General features: G+C 47.5%; 1 protein-coding gene across 1 annotated transcript in view; it reads left to right on the top strand.

The window, feature by feature from the left end:
* Nucleotides 1-1,767: 1,767 nt before the first annotated feature.
* Nucleotides 1,768-14,533, top strand: part of CD276 (CD276 molecule) — a 31,377-nt gene continuing 18,611 nt past the window's right edge. Inside the window, exon 1 of the mRNA XM_010831420.1 lies at nt 1,768-4,388. The gene's annotated coding sequence lies outside the window, so the exon portion shown is untranslated. The remainder of the gene's footprint in view (nt 4,389-14,533) is intronic.

Raw genomic sequence — 14,533 nt, 5'->3', positions numbered from 1 at the left:
GCCTCCCCTTCCCCTGGCCGGCGGGGCCTGAGCACTGTGGGAGCTGCCCTCACCCGGGAATCCGCTCGCGGAGGAGGCTGGGCGGGTGATTGTGACCGCGGAGGCCCTGGGTGTGCAGGGGAACAGAGGCAGATCTGTCATTGTGTTGATGATTCTGGAAAGCTTCAATATCTGGAAAGCCGCTATCTGGAGCTAGGAGTGAAGCGGAGTCTCCCCGGGGCCCTGCAGAGGAAAACACCATGACTTGATCACCAGCTCTGAGGAGGGGGAGCTGCCAGGGAGAGGAGGGCCAAGGGTTGGATAGGGGAGGGGGGCCCCATTCTGCTTGGCCCAGAGAAATGGAGTGGGCGACTGGAGACTTCCTTGGGTAGCAGTGGGCATGAGGGAGACAGATTCAGAGAAGGACAGACAGGGACCGCTGGCCTGGGTGAAGGAATGAATAGGTGTGTGGGTAGTGGGCAGAACATAGGGAGCGGGGATGGGACATTTGGGGGCTTGGGAAATCTCAGGGAGATGATGGGTGGGGTGAGATGGAGAGGAGGTGGAAGATGTGGTGGAGGGAAGGTGGGGACCCAGGGTGGAGGCCCAGGTCCTCTGTTGCTGCTTAGCCAGCGAATTGGCAGGTTCGGGGGCCTAAGGCAGTGAACTGCCAGAAAAGGAGATTTATTTCTAAGCCAAACCTAGCCTAATGAGAAATGCGTGATGGATGACTCAGATATGGGATCTATCATTGAGGAAAACATTAAGCAAATAGGAAAGCAAAACCCATTGGAGAGTTGAGAGGGTTTGTTTGACTTAATTGAGAAAAACTACTTAGGTTCAAATTGGATGTAGATAATTATAAATGAGTCTGATTTCATCATTAAATGAAGGCCCTAGGTCTTTTTCTTACATGCCTGTCTTTGGCAATTTGCTTCTATATTAGAAAGTAATGAAGCTGTTCTGTTTTTAAGAGAGTTCTTTATTTAGTTCAGCCTCTTCTGTGACTCCCTCTTGCCTCCCAGAAGTTCCTAGGAAATCTTGAGGCTGTGCAGCCTTCCTGTAATCTGGGGGTCTGCACACAGGTGGGTGCTTTTGGAGACTGAGGGAAACTGAAGTCTAAACTTGAAATTGAACTCTAAACATGTCCAGTTGGTTGGTCTGATCTGAGTGGCAGAGCTCTGAGGCTGTGGGTATGAGTGGTGGCTTATATTTCCAGCTCTTTTGGAAATGGGAATAATTTGGGTGAGTGTATTTTTCTAATATTTAGAGTTCCTGAGATTAAAAGTGAATACTTATGTTAATCATTGATCATGGAAATCTTTCTCCCCTGTATTATGCACATCAGAGTCTGACCTCCTGATGTCAGTGACATTTTCCTTCATGACTTCAGATCAGCGCTGTGAACATCCATTTCTGCACTAAGGGGACTCTCAGGGGAGTGAGATTTGCATTAAGTGGCTTCAGAGATGTTTGTATTGGTCCCATGACTGATCTTGGAGTTCTTTTCTCTCTTCAGTGACATCACTGGTGGTTTCTCCTGCTTGCTCTTAGTGAGCTTTCTAACGTATTCCAGACTCCTGTGTTGCAAGAAATTGGACCATCCAGCTTGTTAGAGATAGGAATGTTAGCAACTCTTTGCAACCCCATGGACCGCAGCCCGCCAGGCTCCTCTGTCCATGGGATTTTCCAGGCAAGCGTACTAGAATGGTTTGCTGTTTCCTTCTTCAGGGAATCTTCCTGACCCAGAGATCGAAACTGGGTCTCCTGCACTATAGGCAGATTCTTTACCAACTGAGCTACCAGGAAAGCCCGAGAGATGGGAAGCCTACATTAAAACAGGACTGAGGATGAGAAGGGGTTTTGGGAATTGAGGACCGTTTTTCCTCCCTATCCTTGGCCCTCTGCACCCAGGCACCTGATGGAAGCAGGTTGACTGGCTGACTGAGATACTCAGATACCTGATAGCTGGGTCATAAGCTGGAATGTTTGTGGAAAGGACAGTTATAGAAGTGTTGTCCCTTCTGTGGAGGCTGTGTCCTTACTCTGTTGAAGTTGATTTTTGAACTGTCCTGTGGGAATTCCTCTATCCTTAAACTTTAACCTGCTCTGGAGTCATCAGTCTTCATTCTTTGGTGTAGGATTTGGGCTTGATACTGAGATGAGCAAAACTGTTCAGGATCAGAGACTGAGTATGATCATAGAGCCAGAAGTGAGATGCCACAGCACTCAGAAAGTATTGTAGAACAAGTGTCTGGCCTGTTGCTTGGCACTTCTTGGTTGGGTTTGTGCCATGTGAGGAAAAATAAACAGGCACTTCTTGGTTGGGTTTGTGCCATGTGAGGAAAAATGACCCAAGTCCAAGTGGCCCCTGAGATGAACACCACATAGGGCTTGAGCAGTGGCCCTGAGTCATGGGGTCAGGGGAGGAGGAGGAAGGGCAGGCAGGATGATGTCACTGCCCATGAGCTTATCCTCTGAGTGGGTGGCCACTTCCACTCCTGTCCATTTCCCACACCCCTAGGGCAGGAATGACAGGGAGGTCCACTGGCAAAAGAAGGAAGGCAAAGTCAGGGCCTAAAAGAGGACAAGAGCGTGGGAACTGGTGATCTGTGAGAAATTTCCTTTGGTCTCATTGGTCAGAATGGATCACACATCTGTACATATAGCCTGACAGAGGAGGCTCAGTGCAGAGGATCCAGGAGGCCTTCTCCCCATGCTCATGGCAATAATAACAAAAGTAGTCATGATCCTTACCACTGTTGGTGTGCTTTAAATCCTTTCTGTATGTCCTCTTATTTTATCCTTACAGCAGCTCTGTGGGGTAGGCATTGCTCCCCCCTTTTTATGTAACCTTTGCCTGCCACCCCCAGTTCTGCCACCCCTGCAGGATAAGGTTCCAGATAGGAGCAGTGGGTTTTCAGGTTTTGGGGGGGTGGGGCTGTGCTGGATGCTTAATAGAAATCGTCTCGTTTCATCATCATAGCTGTCCTGTGAAGTAGGGAGTCGTCAGCTCCATTGTACACATGGGTAAACTGAGGCCCAGGAAAGGGAACTCACATGCCCCAAAACATGCAGCTGGCAAATGCTTAGGCTGGGTTGCTGTCTCCTCCAGGAGCTGGCTCTTTCTGCCACTCTGGAGGCAGACTCAGCTGGAACCTGGTAAGATGTGCTAAGGGTCCCTAGTAAGATGTGCATGGCAGAGAGGATTCATCTGGGGAATTGGGGAGACAGCAGACCTGACCTGGATGTCCCAGACTAGTGTCCTTGCAGCCCAGTTGGAACCACTGTGACGAGTTCTTACTGTTCCAAAGGCCTGGTCCTCAGCACACTGGTGCCTTCCAGGAGCCCCTCTCAGTTCCGACCAGTGCTTCCGGCCAGCTGCCCCCATTCTCCCAAGAACGGATGCTTCCTCCACACCCCTAATGCCTTTGGGCCTTTGGTCTTCCCAGGACTTGGGGAGGGCATGTTGGAGGGAACTGCTGGGAGTGGGGATTGAGAAACATTTTTGGGGGGAGCCTTGGAGCAGGGAGAGATACTACCTCTGGGAGGCAGGACTTCCAGGTAACCTAAAGTCAATGTAGGCTCCCCAGAACTGGACCTCCCATGGGAGAGATACTGAAATGTGTGGAGGCCTTGTACAAAGGGGTATGTAGCAGCATGGGGGCTGTGTCCTGGAGGAGGAAGGGGGAGAGGACCAACAGGGATGAGCCAGACACAGAGATGGAGCTGAATTGTGATTTGCTGCTTTGGAGTTGGGGTGCTGGTGGAGTCCTAGGTGCAAAGGGGAGCCAGAGAAAGAATAACATTCCCAGGGATCTGTACATGTAGCCTGACAGAGGAGACTCAGTGCAGAGGATCCAGCAGGCCTTCTCCCCATGCCCATGGAAATAATAACAAAAGTAGTCATGATCCTTACCACTGTTTGTGTGCTTTAAATCCTTTCCGTATGTCCTCTTATTTTATCCTTACAGCAGCTCTGTGGTGTAGGCATTGCTCCCCCTCTCTTTTAACGATATGGAATCAAATCTCAAAGAGGTTAAGTCATTTATACTTGATCATGTGTCTAGCCAGCCTTCGGAGTCAGAGTTTGAACCTAGGCTTGTCTGCTGTACCTGAGCCTAAGCTGTATGGTGAGGCAGGCAAGAGAGCCTGATGATGATGTTTAACAGGTGAGGAATTGAAGCCCAGGGGCACCTGTAAGCTGGCTTTTAGTCACCTCTGATGTGACTGATGATTGAGCATGGGCCCCTCGGCAGTCTGAACCCTGTTTCCTAGGCTCAGACTCCCCTCTGTATGGTGGGCATGGAAGTGGGCCCTGGACAGGTGAACTCCAAGAGGCCTTCCAGCGCTGAGGCTAGGTGGAGCCTGCTACACTCCTGAAGAGGAACCCCTGGAGATCCAGAGAGGTTGGTGCTTAGGTGGAGAGGGGTCTGCAGCATTTTTCTGCCAGGGCAAACCTCTTTCAGAGTAGAAACCTGAAGAATGTCAGGGCAGGGAGTGTTTAGGTAGAACATATCTGGAGTAAGTGGGCCCTTCCATGAGTGAAGTCTAGACAGGTTTCTGGGAGGGATGAAATTTCCAGACACATCTGGGTGGGCACTCAGCAGGACTCAGCAGAGGTTGACTGAATGCAGATGTGTGTGGCACGGGCCTGCCAGGACATGACCTGGGATCCGCCCTGCAACTTGGTCTTATGTTCTCTTATGCCTTCCCGTCCTCTCTCCACTCTCCTCCTTCAACTCCTTTCTTCCGGCCAGACCTCTTCTGAGCTAAGTACAGCCATCACTTTTTTTCAAGGTTCCGTGTTTCTGATGGTGTGTGTGTATGTGTGTGTCTGTGTGTGTGTGTGTCTGTAGCCTCTGCACACACTTCCAGTTCACGCTGCCTTGTCAAGTGGCTGTTGAACTCTGGAAGACGCAAACTCATTTTGTGGTGGCTCCTTAGCCAGAAGAGGGTGTGAGAAGCAGGCCAGCTGTTGTGGCAAAAGCTACCATATTCTTGAACCCACTGAGCCATCTTCCTTCTCTCTGGTCTCGCCTCCTCCGGGTCTCAGGCCTTGACTTCAGTGTGGAGAGGGTGCCCCGATGGGGATGGTCTGGCTTGGGGAAGCTGGGGGCTCTGCTCCGTCCTGTTTTTCCTCTTCCTTGTTCTTCCTCAATCCATAAGAGAAGCAGATCGCCGATGCCAAGAAAACCTTGGCCCCACTCTGCTGGGCTGGCGCTGATGACACACTGCTGTTTTGACTCACACAGAAATCACTTTGAGAGGAAGAATTGATTTCTTCTCTTGGGCAGGATCACGGGGCTGGGGAGCAGTGCCCAGCGGATAGCCTTGAACACCAAAGGCCCAAACTAACTCATTATCAGGAAAAAGGAAGGGCATCAGGGCTCCTAGGCAACTCTGGAGATCCCCTAAACTCTTTGCGCAGGCTCCCACCCTGTTGTGGAACACCTATACTATTAATATTAGGTCAGGTTTTCTTAGCTAATTTTTCTCAGTGGAGTCCCATAATCATCTTATGAAGGCAGAGTTTAGATTCCTATTTCACACATGAGCCAGCCGAGGCTCAGAGAGGATGTTTTCCCGAAGTCACATGTCTAGGAAGTGGCAGAGTCTGGATTTGAAGCTGTGTCTCCAACTCCAGAGACATCTTCTAAAACGCCAGGGCTCACTTTGTCCATGAGGCTTCTTGTGCTACACCAGCCCAGCAGGTGATGGTGGTCATAGCACAGGAAGGGGGCCAGGACCTTCCTTTGAGGGTTAGTGAGATGAAGAGCAAGTGAGTGATAGAGCCTGGTCTAAAGCCCAAGTAAACATAAATCTGAGATGTTGCTGTTTTTCTTTTTCATTTGTTAATGAACAAAAGAATTACATGCTTGTTGTCAAAGCAGCAGAAGTGTATCAAAGTAGCTAGAAGGTGGAAGTAGATGCTTACCTTCATTCCCATGCTCCAGGGTTGGGCTCACTATCACGTTTCCAGGCCCTTTTTCTATACAAACATCCATTCATCCATCTCTCTCTCTATTTATCTAAACACACAGGCATTCATTCATTCATTGAGCAGTGCTTTGAACACTCATTATGTGCCAAACCTTAGCTAAAATTAAGGATCCAATAGGATAAAGGATCTAATAAATAAAGCAGACATGGTTCCTGCTCAGGGAGCTCTCAGTGTGACACAAGGTAAACAGCAGTGCATAACAGGGACATCCATAGAGTGGCAGACCCCCAGCCCAGCTTTCCTACCAAGGTGAACCTCAAGATGTCATCCAGGAAGAAGGAACTGTGCTTGCAGAGACCCTGTGAGGTAGGGAACAGGGTCTCGTCATAAGAGCTCTGATGAGGGGTGAACGGGAGGAGGTGAGGCTGGGGAGGTGGGCAGGGCTGAACTAGGCAAGACCTTGTAGGCTGATTAGATATTTAAAGTGATGATGTGATGCACTTTTGTTTTTATAGCTGTTTTTCTGGTTGCTGTGTAGAAGTCTAGATGGGAGTATAGAGCTGGGTGGGGGGACAAGAGAGAAAGTGGAGAGACTGGTGAGGAGCCTTTTGTAGTCATGCAGGCAAGAGATGGGAGAAGGCAATGGCACCCCACTCCAGTACTCTTGCCTGGAGAATCCCATGAACGGAGGAGCCTGGTGGGCTGCAGTCCATGGGGTCACTAAGGGTTGGACACGACTGAGCGACTTCGCTTTCACTTTTCACTTTCATGTGTTGGAGACGGAAATGGCAACCCACTCCAGTGTTCTTGCCTGGAGAATCCCAGGGACGGGGAAGCCTGGTGGGCTGCCATCACTGGGGTCGCACAGAGTTGGACACGACTGAAGTGACTTAGCAGCAGCAGCAGCAGGCAAGAGATGATGGCAGTTTGGCAGACCAGAGAGAGAAGCCGAGGTAGAGGGCAATAGAGAGAGTAAAAATACATTGGGTTGACAAGCTTTTTCTCTAAAGGATCAGAAGTAAATTGTTTAGGCTTTGTGATTATTACAACTACTCAGTTCTACTGCTGTGATGGAAAAGCAGTCACAGCTAATGTGTAAATGAATGGAGGGTGGCTGTGTGTCGATGAAACTTGATTTACACACACTGAAATTTGAATTTCATATGATTTTCGCGTTATGAAGAATTCTTCTTTTAATTTTCTAACCATGTAAAAAGGTAAACCCTGTCTTAACTGGTGAACTGAACAAGAGCAGGTGGTGAGTGGAATTTGGGGCTGAGGCTGTAGTCTGTAGATCCCTGAGATACATTTGGGTGTTGGGGTTGGCTGTTCTTGGTGATGAACTATAAGGGTAAGAGAAATCAGGGTTCTGACTTGATCAGAGGCGGTGGAGGAGGATGCCTTTACGAAGTGGGAAGTGCTGGGGAGGAACGGGTTTAGGGGAGGAATCGAGATTGAAGAGGGACATGTTAAGAGAGAGGTGCCTGTGAGTCTTTGGAACAGAGGTGTTTAGGAGATAGTTGGGCTTAAGTTTGGAGCTCAGATGAGAGGTGTGGACTTGGAGAAGTAAATTTGGGAGTTATCAGCATATAAATGATATTTAAAGTCACAGGAGTGGATGAAATCATCTAGGAAAAAAAAAATAGTAGAGAGAATTTAGGGGAGGGTCTAGGAGCAAGCCCCCGGGGGTTCAGTGCCAGAGAAGGAAGGACCTGCCCTGAAATAGAGGAGATGGAGAGAGAGAGGTAGGTGACTAGATCTGGGACCATGGGACCATGCATTAATGCTGAAATTAGGTCACATAACTCCCAATATATAATATACTTTATTCAATGACCCGCATGGACTTATTTCCATGTTAGTACAGGTTCTTTTGAAAGGCTGTATGCTATTCCATTATACAGATGTGCCATAATTAATGTACCCATTCCCAGTTGTTTTCCATTTTTGCTGCTGATGTGTTTCAGAATGGAGCTAGTGTTTCTGTAAACCAGTCCATACTGACTAGCCCCTGGGGCAAATCTGCTGCTTTTTTTGGTATCGTCTAGAAACTAAGAAGAATAATTGGCCAAAAAAATCATGTGATTCCTGAAAATTGTATTCGATTCAATTCCGAGTGTCCATAAATACACTTCTATTGGAACACAGCTCTGCTCGTTCATTTATACACTGCCCCTGGCTGCTTTCCTGTGGTAAAGGCAGAGCTGAGCCGTTGTGACAGATATGGGAAGACCTGCAAAGCCTAAAATGTTCACTGTCTGGACCATCACAGAAGAAATTTGCTGACCCCTGCCTGACTCGATTCTACATCCAGAACCAGCAGTAGGTCCACACACAGGCGGAGCAGGGTATTTTGAGCATCTCCAGGACACAATCTAGAAAATAAAAAACTCTCTGATGCTCGAAATTCTACCATTAGCTCTTATTTTGAGTAAACCATTGCCCTTTTAAAATGTCATCCTTTACAATTCAAACATCCTCAGCAAGGTTAACATTACATATGGATCAATTAATCAAAGGTTGGCCCACCTATGGCAACAATGTTACTTCTCTACTCAAAACCCTTTCTCATCATGTACAAAATCCAAACATGACCTCCTGTCCTGACCACCGGGGGAGCATCAGGTCAGTGTTCAGGGTTCACTTTAGTGGGTTATCGTGTCTCTAAGGTACCACCAGGTGGTCCTCACTGTATCTTAAAACAGTACTCTCTACTGAACTGCAGTGATTTCTATGTATTTCCCTATTGGAACTCAGGCTCCTGGAGACAGACATAACTTAGTCCTCTCTCTGCCCCCAGTGCCTGCCTACCAGGCACTCCATGAATAGTTCAGTGAATAACTAAATACACAAACAAATGTATAGTCAAGGACTCTTTCAGTTACAGATAATAGAAACCTAGCTCAAACTGACTTAAGAGCAAAAAAAGATTACTCATGTATCTGGGCAGTGTAGGTGTGCAGCTTGCTTTAGGCATAGGGACTTAAATGCTGTGTTCAGGGCTCTGTAGCCCTCCTGTGTTCACCTTTGCCTCTGTGTATTTGTTTAGATCAATTCTTTAGATTGTTGCTAGTTGACAGATTCATTGCCAACAGCCCCAGACCACATCCTGCTTAGCAACCTCAGCAAGAAAGAGTGCTTTCTGAAAGTGCCAGCAGCAAAGCCCTGGGAATTCTCTGATTGGGTATGGCTTTGCTCACAGGCTCATTTTCCAGCCTGTCACTGAGTGGGGGGAGGGGAGGGGTTCTCCAAGGAGCCAGATCTGGTCCTCAGCTGAGGCCTGAGGCTGGGTGTCAGCCCTACCAGTACCATATGGAGTGGGTTCCCTGCAGGAAATTGGAGCCCTGTTATCAGAATGATCCAGTCTAGAATGAAAGAGGGGCACTCTAGAATAAAGGATGTGGAGCAAAGTGTCTAGTGAAGGCAGAGAAGGTCTGCCCAGTATCTATTTTGCTTCTGTATCAAGGACAGGAAGAGAAGCTATTAGGAAGGAACCAGAGTTCAGGCCAGGAGGGGAGGTGATAATCTGCTTTAATGGGTTTGTCTTCTGGCTCCTGAGATTGCCTGTCCTGGTGCTAAGTGAACCTGGAGATGAGATCTCAGAGAAGCTATCAGGGATATTTCAGGACAACTGGGAAAGACAGCAGGGATTGGATGGGGGTGAGGAAGGTGTGGGTCGCAGCATTTCAGTTTCCCACTGTGTACAGAATCAATCCAGGACCCCTAACCCACCATAAAGAAGGCTGAGCGCCCAAGAATTGACACTTTCGAACTGTGGTGTTGGAGAAGACTCTTGAGAGTCCCTTGGACTGCAAGGAGATCCAACTAGTCAATCCTAAAGAAAATCAACCCTGAATATTCATTGGAAGGAATGATGCTAAAGCTGAAGCTCCAATACTTTGGCCACCTGATGAGAAGAGCTGACTCATTAGAAAAGACCCTGATGCTGGGAAAGATTGAGGGCAGGAGGAGAAGGGGACCACAGAGGATGAGATAGTTGGATTTTGCAATAAATAGCAACCCACTCCATTGTTCTTGCCTGGAGAATCCCAGGGATGGCAGAGCCTGGTGGGCTGCTGTCTATGGGGTCTCACAGAGTTGGACATGACTGAAGTGACTTAGCAGCAGCAGCAAGCTTCCAAAATGGGTCCCCAGCCCACTCACTGGTCTTTTCACCCCTCTTCCTTCCTTCAGAGATTGAGGGCAGGAGAAGAAGAGGGTGACAGAGGATGAGATGGTTGGATGGCATTATCAATTCAACGGACATGAGTTTGAGCAAACTCTGGAAGATAGTGAAGGGCAGGGAAGCCTGGAGTGCTGCAGTCCATGACTGAACAACAACGGACCCCTAGCCACCTCCCTTGCCTCATCTCCTGACAGCCTCTCCTCAGAGTCCCATCTTCCCAGAGTCTACGGGGGGTCCCTGCCCTTCCAAGACTTTGCTGGTGCTGCCCCCTCCCCCAGATAGCTGAAATGTTTCCTCCTTTATGAGGTCTCCACTAAGCCTCCCCATTCCTCCATGAACTGCTTGACCCTCCATTCCCGTAATACCTGCTATAAACCTGCATCTGTTTGTTGTATAAATGGATAAATGATCTCTCAAAGACCTGCTGCTGCTAAGTCACTTCAGTCGTGTCTGACTCTGTATGACCCCATAGACCGCAGCCCACCAGGCTCCCCCTGTCCCTGGGACTCTTCAGGCAAGAACACTGGAGTGGGTTGCCATTTCCTTCTCCAATGCATGAAAGTGAAAAGTGAAAGTGAAGTCACTCGGTCGTGTCCGACTCTCAGCGACCCCATGGACTGCAGCCTAGTAGGCTCCTCCGTCCATGGGATTTTCCAGGCAAGAGTACTGGAGTGGGTCGCCAGTGCCTTCTCCGGCTCAAAGACCTAAGGTGGGCAAATAACCAGATTTATGGGGAATAAAGTAGATTACAGGAAGAATAGATTGGTGACTTAATCTTGACAAAACCCTGGAACTAATAATCAATTGAGCACTTGAGGAAGAGTCCACCTTCTTCAGTTGAGACTTTTTTTTTTCTGGTTTTTCTCCATGTGATTGGTCCCCCACCAGAAGCAGTGGTACTTTGGGGGTGAGATAAATGGGAAGCTGGGTGAGTGGCAGCACAAGTAGGAAGACTTGGGACCCCAAAACCTTGAATAGTGGACAGACATTCAGGGGCAGACCCTAGTGCTACAGGGCTCTCCTGATTCTGTCCTCTCCCAGGGGACCTTGATGACACAAGAAATAAAGTAAGGAGAAGAGGGTAACCTTTTTAGGTAACATCCATTTGTTCTTTTCTTCATCCACCAAAAAATTATTGAGCACCCCTGTACACCAGGTACTGTCAAAACAGTAATTCAAAAGATGATGGCACGATTACAAAACACTGTCTGCACTTAATGCCACCAAATTGTACACTTAAAAATTATTAAAATGGGAATTCTCTATAGGTCCAGTGGTTAGGACTATGCGCTTTCACTGCTAAGGTCCCAGGTTCAATCCCTGGTTGGGGAACTAATCCTATGAGTTGAGGGGTGTGGCAAAAAAAAAAAAAAGCAAAATGGTAAACTTCATGTTATGTGTATTTTGTCATAATTTTTAAAAAAAAGATCATGGCAGTTGGATATTTAGCTTAACTGGATGAAATGTAATAGTAACAAACGAAACATCCTATAAATCTCCACCCCTTCCCTAAATCTTTCAGAGGAGGATGGCAGAGACATGGACCCACAGCAATGTGCGCAAATGACTCTGGTCACTGGCCACAGATTTGACAGTCTATTATTTTGGGTTATTTTAGTGAAAAAAGTGGCTGGCTGCCCAATATGACCTCTACCAGGGAGAGGAAGACCCAAGACTTGCAGGGCTGTTATAAGGGAGGGGGCAGACATGTTCTCTGTGGTTCAAGGGGTCAAATGAGGAATTATATAGGCTGACAGATTTTATCTCAATAAAAGGCAGAGCTTTACATCAATGAGAGCTACTCAAAAAGTGGTGGACTTCTCTGGGAGGTAGGGGGTACCATCTCCAGGGGGAAGTTGTGGGAGTGGCCAGATAAAGCTTCCCTGTTCTGTTCTTAACTTCTGCAGCTTCTTCAGAATTTGTTCGGGGGGCCTCTCCTCATTCCATTATCTATTCAGTGATCCCAACTTTGGCTTCCAAGAGTAGCTCCCACATCCTGTTCTGAGCTCCAGCTCTGTGTGTCTAGAAATCCATCACACATTTTCTCATGGATGATCCATCCATGGCTCAGGCCCAGTTGGAATTCTTCTCCCCCATCATTTCCAGGTCTCTCCATCTTCTATGTGTGACACACACACTCATTGGTTGAAACCTTCAGTCCATCCTTGGCTCTTTCAACCCCTACCATACATACAATCACCAAGACAAGTCATGACTACCCTTGAAATATCTCCTAAGCTGGGTCCAGGGATCATTAAGTGACTCTAATGAGATAGTGTTCAGTTCACATTTTGAAACACCTCTTTTAGATGTGGTTTCCTTTTGCTGTTCTGAGCAGTAGCAATTTTCATAGGGTGGGAAGCGGGAGAAGAGAAGGCGGGAGAGGAAGGAAGGGATGGGTCCCTAAATTAGTCACTTTGGATGCTGTGAGAAAGACCCGAAATAACAGTGACGCTCAAAGAGATGCTTATTCTCACCCGGGGGACAATCCGGGTATGTCCAGGGCTGATGCTGCAGCCCCGCAGGGGCCTTCTGTCTTGCTGCTCTGCAGTCCCCAGGGTGTTGCCTTTGGCAGTGTGGTCCTCGATGGCTCACCACATCTGTGTTCTAGACAGTGGGAAGAGGGAGGAGAAGAGAGCGGGCATGCTCCTCTTTAAAGGCACGACCCAGAAGTTATACATCAGTTCCTTCTACATCCTATTAGCCAGAAAATGGTCACATGGCCATTCCCTGCTGCAAGGCAGGCTGGTATCTGTAGTCTTTAGCTAAGTGGCCCTGTGCCTAACAAAATATAAATATTCTACAGAAGGGGAGGAAACTAGATGTAAAGGGAACGCTAGTGGTTTCTGCCACAGTCATTTTATACATTTCAGTGTGACCTACATGGCAGCTAACTGGCTAGACCTTAAGGATATAGTACATGAAGGCTTAACATACTAATGAAGTTCCATCAGCATCCAGTAAAGCTCTTCTTTCAGGCTTCCCTGGTGGCTCAGACTGTAAAGAAACTGCCTGCAATGCAGGATACCCAGGTTTGATCCCTGGGTCAGGAAGATCCCCTGGAGAAGGGAATGACAACCCATTCTACTATTCTTGCCTGGAGAATTCCATGGACAGTGGAACCTAGTGGGCTGCAGTCCATGGGGTCCCAAAGAGTTGGACATGACTGAGAGACTTTCACTTATTTTCAAAGCCCTTTTTTCATAGATGGCCACACTGATCTCAGAGAGGGGAAGTCACCTATAAAGATTGCCCAGCAAAGTGCCAGGACTGGAACTAGAACCAAACTTTGGGCTCACTATTTACTATTTCAAAGAGATCTGGCTGAGAGGCAGAAAAGCGGTACCAGGAAGCCAGGATTCTTGGGGCTAGGGAGAAACCACCTTTCCTAGCCTGTCTACCTGGGGACAGGCTAGGACAGGCCAAATTCAGACTTAAATTGAAGAAAGTAGGGAAAACCACTAGACCATTCAGGTATGACCTAAATCAAATCCCTAATGATTATGCAGTAAAAGTGAGAAATAGATTTAAGGGACTAGATCTGATAGACAGAGTGCCTGATGAACTATGGACAGAGGTTCATGACACTGTACAGGAGACAGGAAGCAAGACCATCCCCAAGAAAAACAAATGCAAAAAAGCAAAATGGCTGTCTGTGGAGGCCTTTTAAATAGCTATGAAAAGAAGAGAAGCAAAAAGCAAAGGAGAAAAGGAAAGTTATACCCATTTGAATGCAGGGTTCCAAAGGATAGCAAAGAAAGAAAAGAAAACCTTCCTCAGCGATCAGTGCAAAGGAATAGAGGAAAACAATAGGAGGAGAAAGACTAGCGATCTCTTCAAGAAAATTAGTGATACCAAGGGAACATTTCATGCAAAGATGGGCTCGATAAAGGACAGAAATGGTATGGACCTAATACAGAAGCAGAAGATATTAAGAAGACGTAGCAAGAATACACAGAAGAACTATATAAAAAAGATCTTCACGACCCAGATAATCATGATGGTGTGATCACTGACCTAGAGCCAGACATCCTGGAATGTGAAGTCAAGTGGGCCTTCGAAAGCATCACTACAAACAAAGCTAGTGGAGGTGATGGAATTCCAGTTGAGCTATTTCAAATCCTAAAAGATGATGCTGTGAAAGTGCTGCACTCAATATGCCAGCAAATTTGGAAAACTCAGCAATGGCCACAGGACTGGAAAAGGTCAGTTTTCATTCCAATCCCAAAGAAAGGCAATGCCAAAGAATGTTAAAACTACTGCACAATTGCACTCATCTCACACGCTAGTAAAGTAATGCTCAAAATTCTCCAAGCCAGGCTTCAACAATACGTGAACTGTGAACTTACAGATGTTTAAGCTGGATTTAGAAAAGGCAGAGGAACCAGAGATCAAATTGCCAACATCCTCTGGATCATGGAAAA

The sequence above is a fragment of the Bison bison genome, unplaced genomic scaffold (assembly GCF_000754665.1).
Source record: "Bison bison bison isolate TAMUID 2011002044 unplaced genomic scaffold, Bison_UMD1.0 scf7180017864526, whole genome shotgun sequence".
NCBI classification, from domain to species: Eukaryota; Metazoa; Chordata; class Mammalia; order Artiodactyla; family Bovidae; genus Bison; species Bison bison.
This window is presented reverse-complemented; position numbering and strand designations above follow the sequence as displayed.